Raw genomic sequence first — 20,608 nt, 5'->3', positions numbered from 1 at the left:
TGTGCCTGATGTCACATTTGGGGGCCCAGGATGAGAATGAGTCCTTAGGCAAAAAATGGAGCCTTGAGGTGGATACCTTAAGTGACTCCTTGTTTGCGTTGGTGACTAAATTAAAGGTCTGCAGAAAGGCTTTGTGCCAGCTTTGTTTCCAAGCTGTGAGGGATGCCCCATCAGTAAGCAAGATATAGGGATGCAGTTAGCTAAGGGGTGCTGTAACACTTTTGCTGTCTCTGCCTGTTGAGATGAGCTCAAAAAAAAGGCTGGAAGACAGAGATCACCACCAGATGCCAGAGAGTAGCACTGTAGCACTGTTCTCCCATTGTTCATGGATTTGCTTGAGCGGGCCCAGTAACATCTCCATTGTGAGACTTGTTGTTGCTGTGTTTTGTCATATCAAATACCTCATGTGTAGCTTGCCAGGCTTTGCCGTGCAGGCAAAATACTCTCAATAGTTCGCCGGGCTCTCCGAGAGGGATGGAGAAATCGAACCTGGGTGGGCCGCGGGCAAGGCAAATGCCCTACCTGCTGTCCTATCGCTCCCGCCCATGTCAGAGAGTAAAGATGGCAAAACAGGAGCATCGCAACTATGGGCAACGAGAGAGACAGAGAGTGGGAACAATGTTGTAGCAGAAATATATAACAACAAGTTACTAGCTACCAAGGTTACTGCTACCAGGAAGAGGCTGCCAGGAGCTCACGGAGATAAACCAGGAGAACCCAGGGTGGGTGGAAGACTCCCCCCGGTTGCTGTTAACTAAGATTACCACTGTTCTGTCCCCTGAAAGCCTTAGGGGAGCCTTAAAACTACTAGAAAGAGCATTCATCAGGAAGACAACTGCAGTGTGTGGGGCTCCAATTAATGTCAAATTTCCTGCTCCCCCAAAACCCCAAGACTGGTCTCTTACTTTGGCTGCTTTGATTCATGCACCCAGACTCTGGATCAGCCCAGTTGCTCTCTAAGTAGTAAGGAGAGGGCAGAATCCATTAAATTCACAATCCAGGCTCCCCTGCTGCTGACACCCCTCCACCCCAGACAGCTTTGGAGCCCTACAATTGGCGATGAGGATGGGATTCACACCACAGAATAGGACTCAGAGCATGCCTGTGGCAGATTTCCCACACACCCTCTCATTATCTAGTGCCTTCTCCTCTTCTCACTATTTATCTGAATTTTCTATCAACCACATGAGACTCTATATGGTGTTTTTTTTAATCAACCCTGATCTGAACAAAAGACTATTCTTGATTTTCTAATACACACATAGACTTATACAAAGGATAATGGAAAAAAAACTTGTGAGAGTTCCTATATGTTAATTATTTTTTCTGAGAGAAGGAAAAGAGATTGTTACATTTCCTGGTGTAACAGGAAATGTTACACCAGGAAATGTTCATTCATCCTATTTCGAAAATGAAAGGGTCAAAATGCTAAGTCACTCTGTATGAAAAACATTAGTCATTTTATAATGAACAAGAAATTTAACATAAAGTGAAATGACATTTTCTGTTTTGTGTTTAGTTGGCTGCTTTGCCTGATTAATGTAATAATAAGAATAGGAAGGAGAAGCAAGAGGAGCAGCTGGTGTAGAAGGAATTAATCAGCCCTTGAATATTCAGGGTACCAATGTGCTCTAGCATACTGTATCATCTTATGAAGCACAAGATCATTTTGCAAAGACTTCTGCTGAATGATTATAATACCCAAGTGTAACCCGAAGAAGTCAACAAGAGGACTGTTATGGCTAAAAGATTTCTGTACGTTTACTAATATCGATAGAATTTATTTATTACTAAAATCAGTAATAGACTCTTGAAGTTACTTTGGAGGAAACAGTCTCAGTGGTCAAATTATACTCTACAAACAACAAGTCATTTTGTTTAATGTTTAACTTTTCTTTTAGGAGAATATCACCTATGAAAACTAGAGTCAAAATCTGTGAAAATTTTACCTATATGGCAGAGGATTCCTGGAGCTTTCAAAAATAAATGATGTATTACTGAATTTGATTTTGGAAAATAATGGCTGTTATACTCCACAAATTAAAACAGACTATAATTAACCTCGCCCAAATCACAAATCATCCTGTTATTCGTCGATAGCCTCGAGCAGGCCCCAGTAATGTCTCTTTCATCCTAGCCCTGAGATTATATTCAAGGCTCTTTAGGACAACGAGACCCATCATTGTTACTGGTATTTGGCATATTGGGTATGCCACGGGGAGTTTGCCAGACTCTGCCATGTGGGCAGGCTACATTCGATAGCCTGCCAGTTTGTCCAAAGTATGAGTGAGATAATAAGATGTCATAATAAGATGTTGTGCGGCTGCGCGTTCTGGGAGCTGGATTTTATAGTCTCTGAGTCTTGGCCGTTGATGGGATTACACGGCGCCAGGGGGCCAGTTGGTGGGTGTGACTCCCGCCTACTGGAATTTGGAGGATCTGGGTGGAGGGTGCTCGGCCCCAATCTGAGTAGGCTTGGAGATCTCGGCACCGGAACCCATGTGGCTTTTTCCCTCTGCCAGTACCTTCACGTGTGCGGAGAGTGGTCTCAGCATGGTGGTGGCTGGTCCTTGAGGTCTTCGGCTGCCGGAGCCCTGGTCGGGGAGGGGAGGAAAGCTCAACCCGCTCTCCTCCAAGGGGCTCGGCAAGGACAGCCAGGCGCGGGGGCAGGAGACTTCACTGTTCTCTTCTGGGAGCTGGTTTTTATAGTCTCTGAGTCTTGGCCATTGATGGGATTATAAGGCGCCAGGGGGCCAGTGGGTGGGTGTGACCCCCGCCTACTGGAATTTGGAGGATCTGGGTGGAGGATGCTCGGCCCAAATCTGAGTAGGCTTGGAGATCTTGGCCCCGGAACCCGCGTGGCTTTGTCCCTCTGCCAGTACCTTCATGTCCGCACACATGAACCTCGCCCAAATCAAAGGTTAATTCATCCCCCTAGAAATAAAATGTATATATAGCTAAACAAACACAAATACCTTATATTTATCTTATGGAAGTTTTTGGATGATTGATTCAAAGAAGAGTGGTTATAAATATATATTTCTTTCCAAGAAACACTGACATCTGTTAGCATTTCTTTGGTCTTACTAAATAGTTCAGTTAATTATATTATTTCTATTCAATAGACCTTTCTCCCAAAAATTCATTTATTTTTGTTTGAAAAAGTCAAATGATTTCAATATCCCTCATTGGACAAGTCACTATGCAGGCTCTATCTAAATATGCTGTTCTCAGCTGGAGCAGCATCATTTCTAGTTTACTTTCTTGACGGGCCCAGCTTAAGTATAGACACTGCTCTCTTGCTGCAAAAGGTAGAGACTACCATGGAAACAAATTATGAAATTGGTCAGCACATCAAGAACTGACTCATCTCATTGCTTATTTAGAAGTCAATCAACTTATCTTTCTTGAATGGGTGCAATCTGAGACAAAGTGTGTGAAATTGGGGATGACTAGGATTCAGAACCAGCTGGAATGCTTATAGACTGAGAAGGAAACCTCCTCTTCCCAAAACGGTAATTTCTTTCAATATAAAATAAAAGATGTTAGGTCCCTCTCTGGGCACGCACAGCTAGAAACAGCCCCTAGACAGCTGGTTTTCAACCCCTGATCTGCGTGGGACGGGCACAGAGGCCCAGCTCTGGGCAACAAAGCTGAACGGCTTCAATTCCAAGAGTTACAGCCCGCCCCCAAGGGCCTGGGTCCCTCTCTGGGCACGCGCAGCTAGAAACAGCCCCTAGACAGCCAGTTTTCAACCCCTGATCTGCGTGGGACGGGCACAGAGGCCCAGCTCTGGGCAACAAAGCTGAACGGCTCCAATTCCAACAGGTACAGCCCGCCCCCAAGGGCCTGGGTCCCACTCTGGGCACGCACAGCTAGAAACAGCCCCTAGACAGCCGGTTTTCAACCGCTGATCTGCGTGGGACGGGCACAGAGGCCCAGCTCTGGGCAACAAAGCTGCACGGCTCCAATTCCAACAGGTACAGCCCGCCCCCAAGGGCCTGGGTCCCTCTCTGGGCACGCGCAGCTAGAAACAGCCCCTAGACAGCCAGTTTTCAACCCCTGATCTGCGTGGGACGGGCACAGAGGCCCAGCTCTGGGCAACAAAGCTGAACGGCTCCAATTCCAACAGGTACAGCCCGCCCCCAAGGGCCTGGGTCCCTCTCTGGGCACGCACAGCTAGAAACAGCCCCTAGACAGCTGGTTTTAAACCCCTGATCTGCCTGGGACGGGCACAGAGGCCCAGCTCTGGGCAACAAAGCTGAACGGCTCCAATTCCAACAGGTACAGCCCGCCCCCAAGGGCCTGGGTCCCTCTCTGGGCACGCGCAGCTAGAAACAGCCCCTAGACAGCTGGCTTTCAACCCCTGATCTGCGTGGGACGGGCACAGAGGCCCAGCTCTGGGCAACAAAGCTGCACGGCTCCAATTCCAACAGGTACAGCCCGCCCCCAAAGGCCTGGGTCCCTCTCTGGGCACGCGCAGCTAGAAACAGCCCCTAGACAGCCAGTTTTCAACCCCTGATCTGCGTGGGACGGGCACAGAGGCCCAGCTCTGGGCAACAAAGCTGAACGGCTCCAATTCCAACAGGTACAGCCCGCCCCCAAGGGCCTGGGTCCCACTCTGGGCACGCGCAGCTAGAAACAGCCCCTAGACAGCTGGTTTTCAACCCCTGATCTGCGTGGGACGGGCACAGAGGCCCAGCTCTGGGCAACAAAGCTGCACGGCTCCAATTCCAACAGGTACAGCCTGCCCCCAAGGGCCTGGGTCCCTCTCTGGGCACGCGCAGCTAGAAACAGCCCCTAGACAGCCGGTTTTCAACCCCTGATCTGCGTGGGACGGGCACAGAGGCCCAGCTCTGGGCAACAAAGCTTAACGGCTCCAATTCCAACAGGTACAGCCCACCCCCAAGGGCCTGGGTCCCTCTCTGGGCACGCGCAGCTAGAAACAGCCCCTAGACAGCCGGTTTTCAACCCCTGATCTGCGTGGGATGGGCACAGAGGCCCAGCTCTGGGCAACAAAGCTGAACGGCTCCAATTCCAACAGGTACAGCCCGCCCCCAAGGGCCTGGGTCCCTCTCTGGGCATGCACAGCTAGAAACAGCCCCTAGACAGCTGGTTTTCAACCCCTGATCTGCGTGGGACGGGCACAGAGGCCCAGCTCTGGGCAACAAAGCTGAACGGCTCCAACTCCAACAGGTACAGCTCGCCCCCAAGGGCCTGGGTCCCTCTCTGGGCACACGCAGCTAGAAACAGCCCCTAGACAGCTGGTTTTCAACCCCTGATCTGCGTGGGACGGGCACAGAGGCCCAGCTCTGGGCAACAAAGCTGAACGGCTCCAATTCCAACTGGTACAGCCCGCCCCCAAGGGCCTGGGTCCCTCTTTGGGCACGCGCAGCTAGAAACAGCCCCTAGACAGCTGGTTTTCAACCCCTGATCTGCGTGGGACGGGCACAAAGGCCCAGCTCTGGGCAACAAAGCTGAACGGCTCCAATTCCAACAGGTACAGCCCGCCTCCAAGGGCCTGGGTCCCTCTCTGGGCACGCGCAGCTAGAAACAGCCCCTAGACAGCTGGTTTTCAACCCCTGATCTGCGTGGGATGGGCACAGAGGCCCAGCTCTGGGCAACAAAGCTGAACGGCTCCAATTCCAACAGGTACAGCCCGCCCCCAATGGCCTGGGTCCCTCTCTGGGCACGCGCAGCTAGAAACAGCCCCTAGACAGCTGGTTTTCAACCACTGATCTGCGTGGGACGGGCACAGAGGCCCAGCTCTGGGCAACAAAGCTGAACGGCTCCAATTCCAACAGGTACAGCCCGCCCCCAATGGCCTGGGTCCCTCTCTGGGCACGCGCAGCTAGAAACAGTCCCTAGACAGCTGGTTTTCAACCCCTGATCTGCGTGGGACGGGCACAGAGGCCCAGCTCTGGGCAACAAAGCTGAATGGCTCCAATTCCAAAGAGGAGACGTTCCCAACTCCTCGCCCAGTGCCAGGGACTCTTTCCAGAGCCGTGGCCGCGTTAGCGGCTGCAAAATATTTTCTCACCTCGTATGCCATAGGAACCATAAGCTACCGTCTTAGATGGAAACTTCTCTAGTTTAGCTCAGCCACTAGAAACACAGTAGCCAATAACTCATAAGCCTATCTTAACTCACACTGCATATCAAGCAGAATAGTAACAGTGAAAGTGAAGGACTAAACCACACCTCTCACAATGGTAAAGCAACGCAAAAGCCCACCAAACTTTCATATTGAAGAGTCTAGCCCAGATGACACCAAAGTACTGTAGTGTTAGACAACCTCTCTGACAAGGAATTCAGAAGGGAGTTACATGGGATGCTTAGGGAATTAAAAGAAACAATGGAAACCAATGCCAATAGAAGACAAGAGGATCTGAAGGCAGAAATGAGGAAAATGCAATCAGAAATGTCAGACATGAAAAATCTCGTAGGCGAATTGAAAAGCTCAGGGGAAGGCCTCAGCAGCAGAGTAAGAGCGACTGAGAAAAGAATCAGTGAGCTCGAAGATGAACTTCAGAGACTCTCCAGAAAAGAGCAGAAAATGGAAAAGAGACTCACAATTCGGGAACAGATGGCAAGAGAAGATCGTGATGAAGCCAAGAGGGGTAACATAAGAATTATTGGAGTCCCAGAGGGACAGGAAGAAAACCTTGATGAAGAAGAAACTGTCAAAGAAATCATTGCTACAACATTTCCAGAGCTGAAGAAAACTTGTGACCACATTCAGGAGGCCCGAAGGGTACCAGCTAGAAGAAATCCGAATAAAAATACCCCAAGACACTTTCTGATGAAAATGACCAAAACCTTAGACAGAGACAAAATTCTGAAAGCAGCAAGATCGAAGAAAGAAATCTCTTACAAAGGAGCATCCTTAAAATTCACAGCTTATTTTTCTGATGAAACCCTCATGGCCCGAAAACAGTGGTGGGACATAGTAAAAAACTCAATGAAATAAATGCCTCCCCAAAAATACTTTTCCCAGCAAGACTCTCATTTATAATAGAAGGAACAACACACAGTTTCACAGACAAACAACAGCTCAGGAACTTCATAGACTCAAAACCATGGCTACAAGAACAACTAAATGGGCTAATTTAAGGCAAGAAAGGGCCCTCAAATACACCAAATTTTAACAGAACAATGGGACAAAATAACATAACAATAATCTTTCTCAATGTCAATGGGCTAAACGCACCAATTAAAAGACATAGAGAGGCAGGATGGATTAGAAAATTGAACCCAACATTCTGCTGCCTGCAAGAAACGCATCTCAATAGTCAAAGCAAACACAGACTCAGAGTCAAAGGATGGAAAACAATCCTACAGGCAAACAGCTCCCATAAAAAAGCTGGGGTAGCCATCCTTATATCAGACCACATCGATTTCAGAGTGAGGAAGGTCATAAGAGACAGTGAAGGCCATTTCTTAGTGATCAAAGGATCTGTACAACAGGAAGAACTTACAATAATAAATGTATATGCACCTAATGAGAGACCAGCAAAGTACTTAAAACAACTACTCATAGATTTGGAAAAAGACATCAATAGCAACACAATTCTAGTGGGAGACTTCAACACTGCTTTGTCACCTCTTGATAGATCAACCAGACTCAAGCTTAGCAAGGACATACTTCATTTGAGGGAAACAATGGAAGAAAGGGACTTAGTAGATATATACAGGACACTTCATCCACAAAAAGCTGAATACACATTCTTCTCAAGCGTCCATGGAACATTCTCCAAGATAGACCACATGCTGAGCCACAAAACATGCCTCCATAAAATTAAGAAGGTAGAGATTGTATCAACAATCTTCTCAGACCATAATGCGCTGAAATTAGAAGTAAATCACACACAAAAACAGAAAACTAAATCAAACACCTGGAAATTAAACAGTGCACTATTGAACAACGAGTGGATTAGACAGGAAATCAAAGAGGAAATCAAAAGATTCCTAGAAACGAATGAAAATGAGAACACGAGTTACCAAAACTTATGGGACACAGCAAAGGCTGTGTTAAGAGGAAAGTTTGTGCTCTAAAAGCATTCCTCAGGAAGGAGGAGCGAGCACACATAAGTAACCTAACCTCACAGCTTAAGAGCTTGGAGAAGGACCAAAAAAAGGAGCACAACCCGAACAGGAGAAAGGAAATAATAAAACTCAGAGCAGAGATTAATGAGATGGAAACCCAAAAAACAATCCGAAAGATCAATGAAACCAAAACCTGGTTCTTCGAGAAAATTAACAAGATTGATAAGCCTCTAGCAAAACTCACAAAGAAAGGGAGAGAGAAAACCCTAATAAACCGAATCAGAAATGAAAAGGGGGTCATTACAACAGAAACCACAGAAATTCAGAGGATCCTCAGGGAGTACTTTGAGAAGCTTTATGCCACGGAACATCAAAACCTCGAGGAAATGGATAAATTCCTAGACTCCTACAGACTCCCAAGGCTGAACCAAGAAGACGTGGAATACCTGAACAGACCTATCACCATCAAGGAAATTGAAATGGTAATAAAAAGTCTCCCCAAGCACAAAAGTCCTGGCCCGGATGGATTCACTAGTGAATTCTTCCAAATCTTTAAAGAGGACTTACTCCCGATGCTCTTTAAGCTTTTCCACGAAATTGAAATATCAAAAACACTTCCGAACAGTTTCTACGAAGCAAATATCACACTGATACCAAAAGCAGACAGAGATACCACAAAGAAAGAGAATTACAGGCCGATATCCCTGATGAACACAGATGCAAACATCCTCAACAAACTACTAGCAAATAGAATCCAACTACTCATCAAAAAGATCATACACCACGACCAAGTAGGATTCATCCCAGGGATGCAAGGATGGTTTAACATTCGGAAATCAATCATCATAATCCACCATATCAACAAAAGAAAAGATAAAAAGCATATGATCATATCAATAGATGCAGAGAAAGCATTTGATAAGATCCAGCACCCCTTTATGATGAAAACCCTAGCCAAAATGGGTATAGAGGGGACCTTCCTCAACATAATTAAAGCCATCTACCACAAGCTTACAGCAAGCATCATCCTCAATGGGGAAAAACTGAGAGCCTTCCCTCTAAGATCAGGGACGAGACAGGGATGCCCACTCTCTCCACTGCTGTTCAATATAGTACTGGAAATACTTGCAATAGCGATTAGGCAGGAAAAAGATATTAAGGGCATTCAGGTAGGAAAGGAAGAAATCAAGCTCTCACTATTCGCAGATGATATGATACTTTACTTAGAGAACCCAATATCTTCCACCAAAAAACTCCTAGAAACAATTGACTCGTATAGTAAAGTTGCAGGTTATAAAATCAATACCCAAAAGTCCATGGCTTTCCTATGCGCAAACAGTGAGAGAGAAGAAAGCAACATGAAAAAACAATCCCATTCACAATTGTCCCCCAGAAAATCAAGTACCTAGGAATCAGCTTAACAAAGGAAGTAAAGGACCTGTACAAAGAAAACTACAAAACGCTACTTCAGGAAATAAAAGAGGACATGAGGAAATGGAAAGATATCCCCTGCTCATGGGTCGGGAGACTTAACATTGTCAAAATGGCAATACTACCGAAAGCATTGTACAAATTCAATGCAATCCCTATAAGGATACCCATGACATTCTTCAATGAAATGGAGCAAACACTCTTGAAATTTATATGGAACAATAAGCCCCTCCGAATAGCTAAAGCAATTCTTGGGAAAAAGAAAATGGGAGGAATCAACTTCCCGAACTTCAAACTGTACTACAAAGCAGTAATAATTAAAACAGCATGGTACTGGAACAAAGGCAGAACTGCAGACCAATGGAACAGGGTTGAATACACTGACATCTCTCCTCAATCATATGCTCATCTAATCTTTGATAAAGGTGCAAGTAATGTGAAGTGGAGTAAGGAAAGCCTCTTTAATAAATTGTGTTGGCATCACTTGGACGGCTACATGCAAAAAAATAGGCTCAGAACTCTGCCTAACACCATGTACAAAAGTAAGATCAAAATGGATTAAAGACCTCAACATCAGACCAGAAACCATAAGGTATATTGATGATAAAGTTGGCAAAAACCTCCATGACATTGAAGCTAATGGTATCTTCAAAGATGCCACGCCACTGGCCGAGCAAGTGAAAACAGAGATAGATAAATGGAACTTTCTTAAACTAAGAAGCTTCTGCACCTCCAAAGAAACAGTGACCAAAATACAAAGACAGTCTACAGAATGGGAAAGGATATTCACCGAATACACATCTGACAAGGGGTTGATATCCAGGATATACAAAATACTGGTTAAACTCCACAAGAAGAAAACATCCAACCCCATCCAAAAATGGGGCAATGAAATGAACAGAAACTTTCTCAAAGAAGAAATCCAAATGGCAAAAAAGCACATGAGAAAATGCTCTACATCATTAATCATCAGGGAGATGCAGATCAAAACCACAATGAGATACCATCTCACACCTCAGAGACTGGCCCACATTCAAAAGAGCAAAAGCAACCGATGCTGGCGTGGATGTGGCGAGAAAGGGACACTCCTTCACTGTTGGTGGGAATGTCCACTGGTTCAGCCCTTCTGGAAAACAGTATGGACGATTCTCAAAAATTAGAAATTGAGCTCCCATTTGACCCAGCAATACCACTCCTGGGAATATATCCCAGAGTGGAAATAATGTGTAGTCGAAGTGACATCTGCACTTGTTTGTTCATTGCAGCACTCTTTACAATAGCCAGAAACTGGAAGAAACCTTAATGCCTAAGAACAGATGACTGGTTAAAGAAACTTTGGTACATCTACACAATGGAGTACTATGTAGCTCTTAGAAAAGATGAAGTCATGAAATTTACATACAAGTGGTACAATATGGAAAGTATCATGCTAAGCGAAATGAGTCAGAAAGAGAGGGATAGACATAGAAAGATTGCATTCATCTGGGGGATATAAAGTAACAAAGTATGAGATTAATACCCAAGAATAGCTGAGATCAGCACCAGGAGGATTACTCCATAACTTAGAGGCCAGCCGGGTATCCTAGAGGAAAGGGCAGCTCAGATAGAGAAGGGAGCACCAAATAAAGGATGTTTGGAGGATTCTCCCAGGAGGGGAGATGCATGTCGAAAGTAGACTATGGACTGAACATGTTTGCCACTCAATGCCTCTTTTGCAGACCACAACACCCAAAAGGAGAGAGAGAACACAGGGGATTGCCCTGCCACAGAGACAGGGGGGATGGGGGGATGGGGGTGGGAGGGATATTATCCATGGTGGTGGAAAATGGCACTGGTGGAGGGATGGGTATCTGATCACTGTATAATTGAAACCAAAGCACAAAAAATTGTAAATCTACAACTTTAAAAAAAATAAAAAAATATAAAGGGAAAAAAATAAAAGATGTTAGAAATAATCATGGCATCAAAAAGCTTTTGTAGAGGTTCATTTGTAATTTTTATAAGGAGTTTTGTAAATGTCATTGCATAAGACACAGGTAATACTGTGGAATGGATGCTGTTGTTGCCCTGCCCTGAATTCCTTTATCTCACCTCTGAGTTCACCTGCAGCCACTCCTGACCATCAGCAAGAGACTGAGGTTTTCTGTTTCTCTGTCACTGCAGGAGCTTAAGTCTGTATACTGGGAAGCCAGAGGAAATGGCAGGAAGTTTAGAACAACCCTCAACCAATGGGGTATCTAAATTGGTAAAGAAATGTCCCAATTTCCTCCCCCCTTAATGGGAATATTCTGAAAAATATTTTATATGAATTATCCAGAGAATTCCCAAAAGGATTGAGCTCCAATTACCTACTGCAGTAAAATTGTTCTTTAATATGACATCTATTGATTTTTTCATCTTTGTCTCACTTTCCTCTTTATTTTTTGCAACCTTGGATTACCTACAAAATAAAGTATTTCAGGATCTGCTTTGAGTGAGGCTGAGGGGGACAAATGGAGAGAGTGGTAGTGATTCTTGAATGTTTCTGGATGTATAATTCCATAAAACATGTGCAAATATTACAAATCACAGGGAACTATTTACCAGCTTCTATTTCTGAGTGAATATTGCTACTTTGGATAGTCTAAAGGATCAAGGTCCTGTTTCCACATCTGAGTGATTACAAAATTTACATTTTCATTGCAGCAATAACTGAGAGGGCAGCTGCGATATTTCACAAGCAAGGCAAGGAGTTTATGATTCTTTATCTTTTGCTGAAAGGTTTAAATGTACTTTTAAAAACAGATTATTAAAACTAGACCAGTTATATATTTTTACAAATTATTGAATAGTATATTAAATTTTTGTGGTTATTCAGCAGGTATTAAAGTGCTTTCTCTGTCTCAGGCACAGTTCTAGGCACAGGCAATAAATACATCTATGAAACTATATATGGATGATGTTTTTGTATTTTCATAGAACTTGGATTTTATTATGATATACAGTGTTTTAAATTTTAAATTTTCAAATTTTTAGACGCTATGATATACAAAGTTATTGGCAATAGAGCACCACCAGAGATAGCAACCCTCCATCAATGACCCCAAGTTCTCTCCCATCTTCAAACCTGTGTCCTTGACAGACACATATCTTAGAGTTAATCATGCAGTTGCATCCAATTTTTAGAAACAACATGAAGAGAATATATAAATTTGGTTTAATTTCTGATTATTTTGGGTCCAAATACTGTAAATCGCACCTAAATAATTATTTATACATTCCCAGTCTTCTTGAAATAGGAATCAAATTCTATGTATAGTTTAATTTAATTTTTTTTCTCACAGTTGAAGAATACAGCACTGCATGTTTCTCTTCTGCTACTTTTGACAGCACAGTCACTGCCAGGGCTATGGCCTGGTTTCACAGATATTCTGCTGCTATCTATAGTGAAGAATGAATCATTGATAGGATAAATCTCCCAAATAAATTAGCTCCTCTTTAATTACAGCATTAAGTTTCTGATATGTGTATTTACCACAAAAATCTCCCCTTTGGCTTTGTAAGATCGGTGAGAGGCATTTGTTACTTTGTCCTATAACAGTACAAAGTGTTAAATAATAATGGTTTCATGTCATAAAAATAGTGAGGAAGAATGCTGACACTTGAACATAATTAACTATTCCAATTCTAGTATAGGTGAAAATTTATTGCTAAATCGCCTTTTTAAGAGCTGCCTTGGTTATTTAATATTGATCTCAAAATGATTAAGGGGACTGCTATCGATCTTTTACTAAGAAAAAAATTCCCTGTAATGAAAGTAAGAACTAGATTGCAAAAATTTTAGGTCATTGAAGAACATTTTAATAGTTTGCATTAGTTTCTGGTATTAAATTTGCAATTTCTGTAGTTCTTTTCCTTAAAATTGAAAATCTAACAAAATTACAAGTTCAGTTTATTAACTGTGGGAAAAAGATGTCTTTGTAAATCTTGATATTTTAAAAGGTGTATAATACAATCAAATTCCACTTGTTCTATTTTTTTTACTTATTTTCTGTTTTAGGGGGCCTCACCTTGTGGTGATCAGGGCTTACTCCTCATTGCGCATGCAAGGATTACACCTAGCAGTTTCCAGAGACCATATGGGGTGCCAGCTATCAATCACGTTTCAGCAACATGCAAAGCACACATTGACCCACTGAACTATCTTTCGGCTCTATAAATTTGATGAGATAAACAATAATTTAGATCTAAAAATCACTATCTTATCAGTAAATCTTAAAAATTACCCTGGGTTTTAGGGGGAAATATAAAATAAATTCTTCTTTTATATTTTCTTAATTATTTTTTTCTTCCCATGTTCTGATAGTCCTTGAACAAGAGCTACCAACACAGCCCACCTTTGTGATATATTTAATGTCATTTAAGAACAAATAGTAAAGAAAAAGCTCATTAAAATATCTGTTTGATTCAGGTTGAACAATTTCTATATAGCTGAAATTTAAATTTATTCCATTAACAAAGCAATTAAACTGATTTAGTTGAAACCTGTCCAGAAATTTCCTTGCCTTTATCTCCTCACGCAGGTCTTTTGGAATGATATCTGACTCTTCCACACTGATATTAAGAACCTCTGTATATACAGTGTGCTTGTGCAACAGTATAAACACACAAATTTTCCTTGTTCCAGTAAAAAGCTATTCTCTGACTAAGAAGTATTGAGTAGGTTATTATGTCTATTTTTTTGGGTAAGTATGATTTTATTTATCTTAAAAGATAATGAAAACAGATAAATCCCATATGTTATTGTGAGAACTATTATCTCTTTTTTTCTAGCAGTAATATTCTTTTTTTTCTTTCTTTATTATTACAGTTGTAGATTTACAATTTTTTGTGCTTGGGTTTCAATTATACAATGATCAGATACCCATCCCTCCACCAGTGCCCATTTTCCACCACCATGGATAATTTCCCCCCACCCCTATCCCCCCATCCCGCCCTGCCTCTGTGGCAGGGCAATCCCCTGTGTTCTCTCTCTCGTTTTGGGTGTTGTGGTCTGCAAAAGAGGCATTGAGTGGCAAACATGTTCAGTCCATAGTCTACTTTCGACATGCATCTCCCCTCCTGGGAGGATCCTCCAAACACCCTTTATTTGGTGCTCCCTTCTCTATCTGAACTGCCCTTTGCTCTAGGATACCCGGCTGGCCTCTAAGTTATGGAGTAATCCTCCTGGTGCTGATCTCAGCTATTCTTGGGTATTAATCTCATACTTTGTAACTTTATATCCCCCAGATGAATGCAATATTTCTATGTCTATCCCTCTCTTTCTGACTCATTTCGCTTAGCATGATACTTTCCATATTGTACCACTTGTATGTAAATTTCATGACTTCATCTTTTCTAACAGCTACATAGTACTCCATTGTGCAGATGTACCAAAGTTTCTTTAACCAGTCAGCTGTTCTTGGGCATTCAGGTTTCTTCCAGTTTCTGGCTATTGTAAAGAGTGCTGCAATGAACAAACAAGTGCAGATGTCACTTTGACTATACATTTTTGCCTCTCTGGGATATATTCCCAGGAGTGGTATTGCTGGGTCAAATGGGAGCTCAATTTCTAATTTTTTGAGAATCGTCCATACTGTTTTCCAGAAGGGCTGAACCAGTGGACATTCCCACCAACAGTTAAGGAGTGTCCCTTTCTCGCCACATCCACGCCAGCATCGGTTGCTTTTGCTCTTTTGAATGTGGGCCAGTCTCTGAGGTGTGAGATGGTATCTCATTGTGGTTTTGATCTGCATCTCCCTGATGATTAATGATGTAGAGCATTTTCTCATGTGCTTTTTTGCCATTTGGATTTCTTCTTTGAGAAAGTTTCTGTTCATTTCATTGCCCCATTTTTGGATGGGGTTGAATGTTTTCTTCTTGTGGAGTTTAACCAGTATTTTGTATATCCTGGATATCAACCCCTTGTCAGATGTGTATTCGGTGAATATCCTTTCCCATTCTGTAGACTGTCTTTGTATTTTGGTCACTGTTTCTTTGGAGGTGCAGAAGCTTCTTAGTTTAAGAAAGTTCCATTTATCTATCTCTGTTTTCACTTGCTCGGCCAGTGGCGTGGCATCTTTGAAGATACCATTAGCTTCAATGTCATGGAGGGTTTTGCCCACTTTATCATCAATATACCTTATGGTTTCTGGTCTGATGTTGAGGTCTTTAATCCATTTTGATATTACTTTTGTACATGGTGTTAGGCAGAGTTCTGAGCCTATTTTTTTGCATGTAGCCGTCCAGTGATGCCAACCCAATTTATTAAAGAGGCTTTCCTTACTCCACTTCACATTACTTGCACCTTTATCAAAGATTAAATGATCATATGATTGAGGGGAGATGTCAGTGTATTCAAACCTGTTCCATTGGTCTGCAGTTCTGCCTTTGTTCCAGTACCATGCTGTTTTAATTATTACTACTTTGTAGTACAGTTTGAAGTTAGGGAGATTGATTCCTCCCATTTTCTTTTTCCCAAGAATTGCTTTAGATCTTCTTGGGGGCTTATTGTTCTATATAAATTTCAGTAGTGTTTGGTCCATTTCTTTGAAGAATGTCATGGGTATCCTTATAGGCATTGCATTGAATTTATACAATGCTTTCGGTAATATTGCCATTTTGACAATGTTAAGTCTCCCGACCCATGAGCAAGGGATATCTTTCCATTTCCTCATGTCCTCTTTTATTTCCTGAAGTAGCGTTTTGTAGTTTTCTTTGTACAGGTCCTTTACTTCCTTTGTTAAGCTGATTCCTAGGTACTTGATTTTCTGGGGCACAATTGTGAACGGGTTTGTTTTTTTCATGTCACTTTCTTCTCTCTCACTCTTTGCGTATAGGAAAGCCATGGACTTTTGGGTATTGATTTTATAACCTGCAACTTTACTATACGAGTCTTTTGTTTCTAGGAGTTTTTTGGTGGAGGTTATTGGGTTCTCTAAGTAGAGTATCATATCATCTGCGAATAGTGAGAGCTTGATTTCTTCCTTTCCTACCTGAATGCCCTTAATATATTTTTCTTGCCTAATCGCTATTGCAAGTACTTTCAGTACTATATTGAACAGCAGTGGAGAGAGTGGGCATCCCTGTCTCTTCCCTGATCTTAGAGGGAAGACTCTCAGTTTTTCCCCATTGAGGATGATGCTTGCTGTAGGCTTGTGGTAGATGGCTTTACTTATGTTGAGGAAGGTCCCCTCTATACCCATTTTGGCTAGGGTTTTCATCATAAAGGGGTGCTGGATCTTGTCAAATGCTTTTTCTCCATCCATTGATATAATCATATGCTTTTTATCTTTTCTTTTGTGGATATGATGGATTATGTTGATTGATTTTCGAATGTTGAACCATCCTTGCATCCCTGGGATGTATCCTACTTGGTCGTGGTGTATGATCTTTTTGATGAGTAGTTGGATTCTATTTGCTAGAAGTTTGTTGAGGATGTTTGCATCTGTGTTCATCAGGGATATCGGCCTTTAATTCTCTTTCTTTGTGGTATCTCTGTCTGCTTTTGGTATCAGTGTGATATTTGCTTCGTAGAAACTGTTTGGAAGTGTTTTTGATATTTCAATATCGTGGAAAAGCTTAAAGAGCATTGGGTTTAAGTCCTCTTTAAATATTTGGAAGAATTCACTAGTGAATCCATCCGGGCCAGGACTTTTGTGCTTGGGGAGACTTTTTATTACCATTTCAATTTCCTTGATGGTGATAGGTCTGTTCAGGTATTCCAGGTCTTCTTGATTCAGTCTTGGGAGTCTGTAGGAGTCTAGGAATTTATGCATTTCCTCGAGGTTTTGATGTTCCGTGGCATAAAGCTTCTCAAAGTTCTCCCTGAGGATCCTCTGAATTTCTGTAGTTTCTGTTGTAATGACCCCCTTTTCATTTCTGATTCGGTTTATTAGTGTTTTCTCTCTCCCTTTCTTTGTGAGTTTTGCTAGAGGCTTATCAATCTTGTTAATTTTCTCAAAGAAGCAGCTCTTGGTTTCATTGATCTTTCGGATTGTTTTTTGGGTTTCCATCTCGTTAATCTCTGCTCTGAGTTTTATTATTTCCTTTCTCCTGTTCGAGTTGTGCTCCTTTTTTTGGTCCTTCTCCAAGCTCTTAAGCTGTGAGGTTAGGTTACTTATGTGTGCTCGCTCCTCCTTCCTGAGGAATGCTTTTAGAGCACAAACTTTCCTCTTAACACAGCCTTTGCTGTGTCCCATAAGTTTTGGTAACTCGTGTTCTCATTTTCATTCGTTTCTAGGAATCTTTTGATTTCCTCTTTGATTTCCTGTCTAATCCACTCGTTGTTCAATAGTGCACTGTTTAATTTCCAGGTGTTTGATTTAGTTTTCTGTTTTTGTGTGTGATTTACTTCTAATTTCAGCGCATTATGGTCTGAGAAGATTGTTGATACAATCTCTACCTTCTTAATTTTATGGAGGCATGTTTTGTGGCTCAGCATGTGGTCTATCTTGGAGAATGTTCCATGGACGCTTGAGAAGAATGTGTATTCAGCTTTTTGTGGATGAAGTGTCCTGTATATATCTACTAAGTCCCTTTCTTCCATTGTTTCCCTCAAATGAAGTATGTCCTTGCTAAGCTTGAGTCTGGTTGATCTATCAAGAGGTGACAAAGCAGTGTTGAAGTCTCCCACTAGAATTGTGTTGCTATTGATGTCTTTTTCCAAATCTATGAGTAGTTGTTTTAAGTACTTTGCTGGTCTCTCATTAGGTGCATATACATTTATTATTGTAAGTTCTTCCTGTTGTACAGATCCTTTGATCACTAAGAAATGGCCTTCACTGTCTCTTATGACCTTCCTCACTCTGAAATCGATGTGGTCTGATATAAGGATGGCTACCCCAGCTTTTTTATGGGAGCTGTTTGCCTGTAGGATTGTTTTCCATCCTTTGACTCTGAGTCTGTGTTTGCTTTGACTATTGAGATGCGTTTCTTGCAGGCAGCAGAATGTTGGGTTCAATTTTCTAATCCATCCTGCCTCTCTATGTCTTTTAATTGGTGCGTTTAGCCCATTGACATTGAGAGAGATTATTGTTATGTTATTTTGTCCCATTGTTCTGTTAAAATTTGGTGTATTTGAGGGCCCATTCTTGCCTTAAATAGCCCTTTTAGTTGTTCTTGTAACCATGGTTTTGAGTCTATGAAGTTCCTGAGCTGTTGTTTGTCTGTGAAACTGTGTGTTGTTCCTTCTATTATGAATGAGAGTCTTGCTGGGAAAAGTATTTTGGGGGAGGCATTTATTTCATTGAGTTTTTTTACTATGTCCCACCACTGTTTTCGGGCCATGAGGGTTTCATCAGAAAAATCAGCTGTGAATTTTAAGGATGCTCCTTTGTAAGAGATTTCTTTCTTCGATCTTGCTGCTTTCAGAATTTTGTCTCTGTCTAAGGTTTTGGTCATTTTCATCAGAATGTGTCTTGGGGTATTTTTATTCGGATTTCTTCTAGCTGGTACCCTTCGGGCCTCCTGAATGTGGTCACAAGTTTTCTTCAGCTCTGGAAATATTGTAGCAATGATTTCTTTGACAGTTTCTTCTTCATCAAGGTTTTCTTCCTGTACCTCTGGGACTCCAATAATTCTTATGTTACCCTTCTTGGCTTCATCACGATCGTCTCTTGCCATCTGTTCCCGAATTGTGAGTCTCTTTTCTATTTTCTGCTCTTTTCTGGAGAGTCTCTGAACTTCATCTTCGAGCTCACTGATTCTGTTCTCAGCAGCTCTTACTCTGCTGCTGAGGCCTTCCACTGAGCTTTTCAATTCGCCTACAAGTTTTTTCATGTCTGACATTTCTGATTGCATTTTCCTCATTTCTGCCTTCAGATCCTCTTGTCTTCTATTGGCATTGCTTCGCATTGTTTCTTTTAATTCCCTAAGCATCCTAATTCTGAATTCCTTGTCAGAGAGGTTTTCTAACACTACAATACTGTTGGTGTCATCTGGGCTAGACTCTTCAATATGAAAGTTTGGTGGGCTTTTGCTTTGCTTTACCATTGTGAGAGGTGTGATTTAGTCCTTCACGTTCACTGTTACTATTCTGCTTGATATGCAGTGTGAGTTAAGATAGGCTTATGAGTTATTGGCTACTGTGTTTCTAGTGGCTGAGCTAAACTAGAGAAGTTTCCATCTAAGACGGTAGCTTATGGTTCCTATGGCATACGAGGTGAGAAAATATTTTGCAGCCGCTAACGCGGCCACGGCTCCAGAAAGAGTCCCTGGCACTGGGTGAGGAGTGGGGAATGTCTCCTGTTTGGAATTGGAGCCTTTCATCTTTGTTGCCCAGAGCTGGGCCTCTGTGCCAGTCCCGCGCAGATCAGGGGTTGAAAACCGGCTTTCTAGGAGCTGGATCTAGCTGCGCATGCCCAGAGAGAGTCCCAGGCCCTTGGGGGCGGGCTGTACCTGTTTGGAATTGGAGCCGTTCAGCTTTGTTGCCCAGAGCTGGGCCTCCGTGCCCATCCCGCGCAGATCAGGGGTTGAAAACCGGCTTTCTAGGAGCTGGATCTAGCTGCGCATGCACAGAGAGGGTCCCAGTCCCTTGGGGGCGGGCTGTACCTGTTTGGAATTGGAGTCGTTCAGCTTTGTTGCCCAGAGCTGGGCCTCCGTGCCAGTCCCGCCATGTCTATTTTTTTTTATCTTGCATAAACATTGGAATTACTCTTTGGGAAATAGCACATAAATGATTTCTCCTGTGTATTCTAATCAACAATCTATTATTCCCCTATTATTATGTAGGACTTTTTTAAAACAACCCAGCGTTAGCCAAATATACAAATTCTTATCTGTTCCTAGATATGTGTTACTAGGGCCTCCGTTCCTCTTGGAGAGCCCGGCAAGCTACCAAGTGTATCTCGCCCGCATGACAGAGCCTGGCAAGCTAGCTGTGGCGTATTCGATATGCCAAAAACAGTAACAATAATGGGCCTCATTACCCTGACCCTGAGTCACCAATACGCCATCGGGCTATGCTAGCACGTGACAGGGATGAATGGAGACTTTACTGGTGCCTGCTCGAGAAAATTGATGAACAACGGGATGACAAGTGACAAGTGACAAGTGACTAGATCCTTAACTTATAACAAAATCCACAACGACTCTTGGAATGAGAATGAAGGGA

The sequence above is a fragment of the Sorex fumeus genome, unplaced genomic scaffold, assembly GCF_029834395.1.
Source record: "Sorex fumeus unplaced genomic scaffold, SorFum_2.1 ptg000086l, whole genome shotgun sequence".
In the NCBI taxonomy this organism is placed as follows: domain Eukaryota; kingdom Metazoa; phylum Chordata; class Mammalia; order Eulipotyphla; family Soricidae; genus Sorex; species Sorex fumeus.
The sequence above is the reverse complement of the archived record's forward strand: the minus strand, read 5'-3'. Positions refer to the sequence as shown.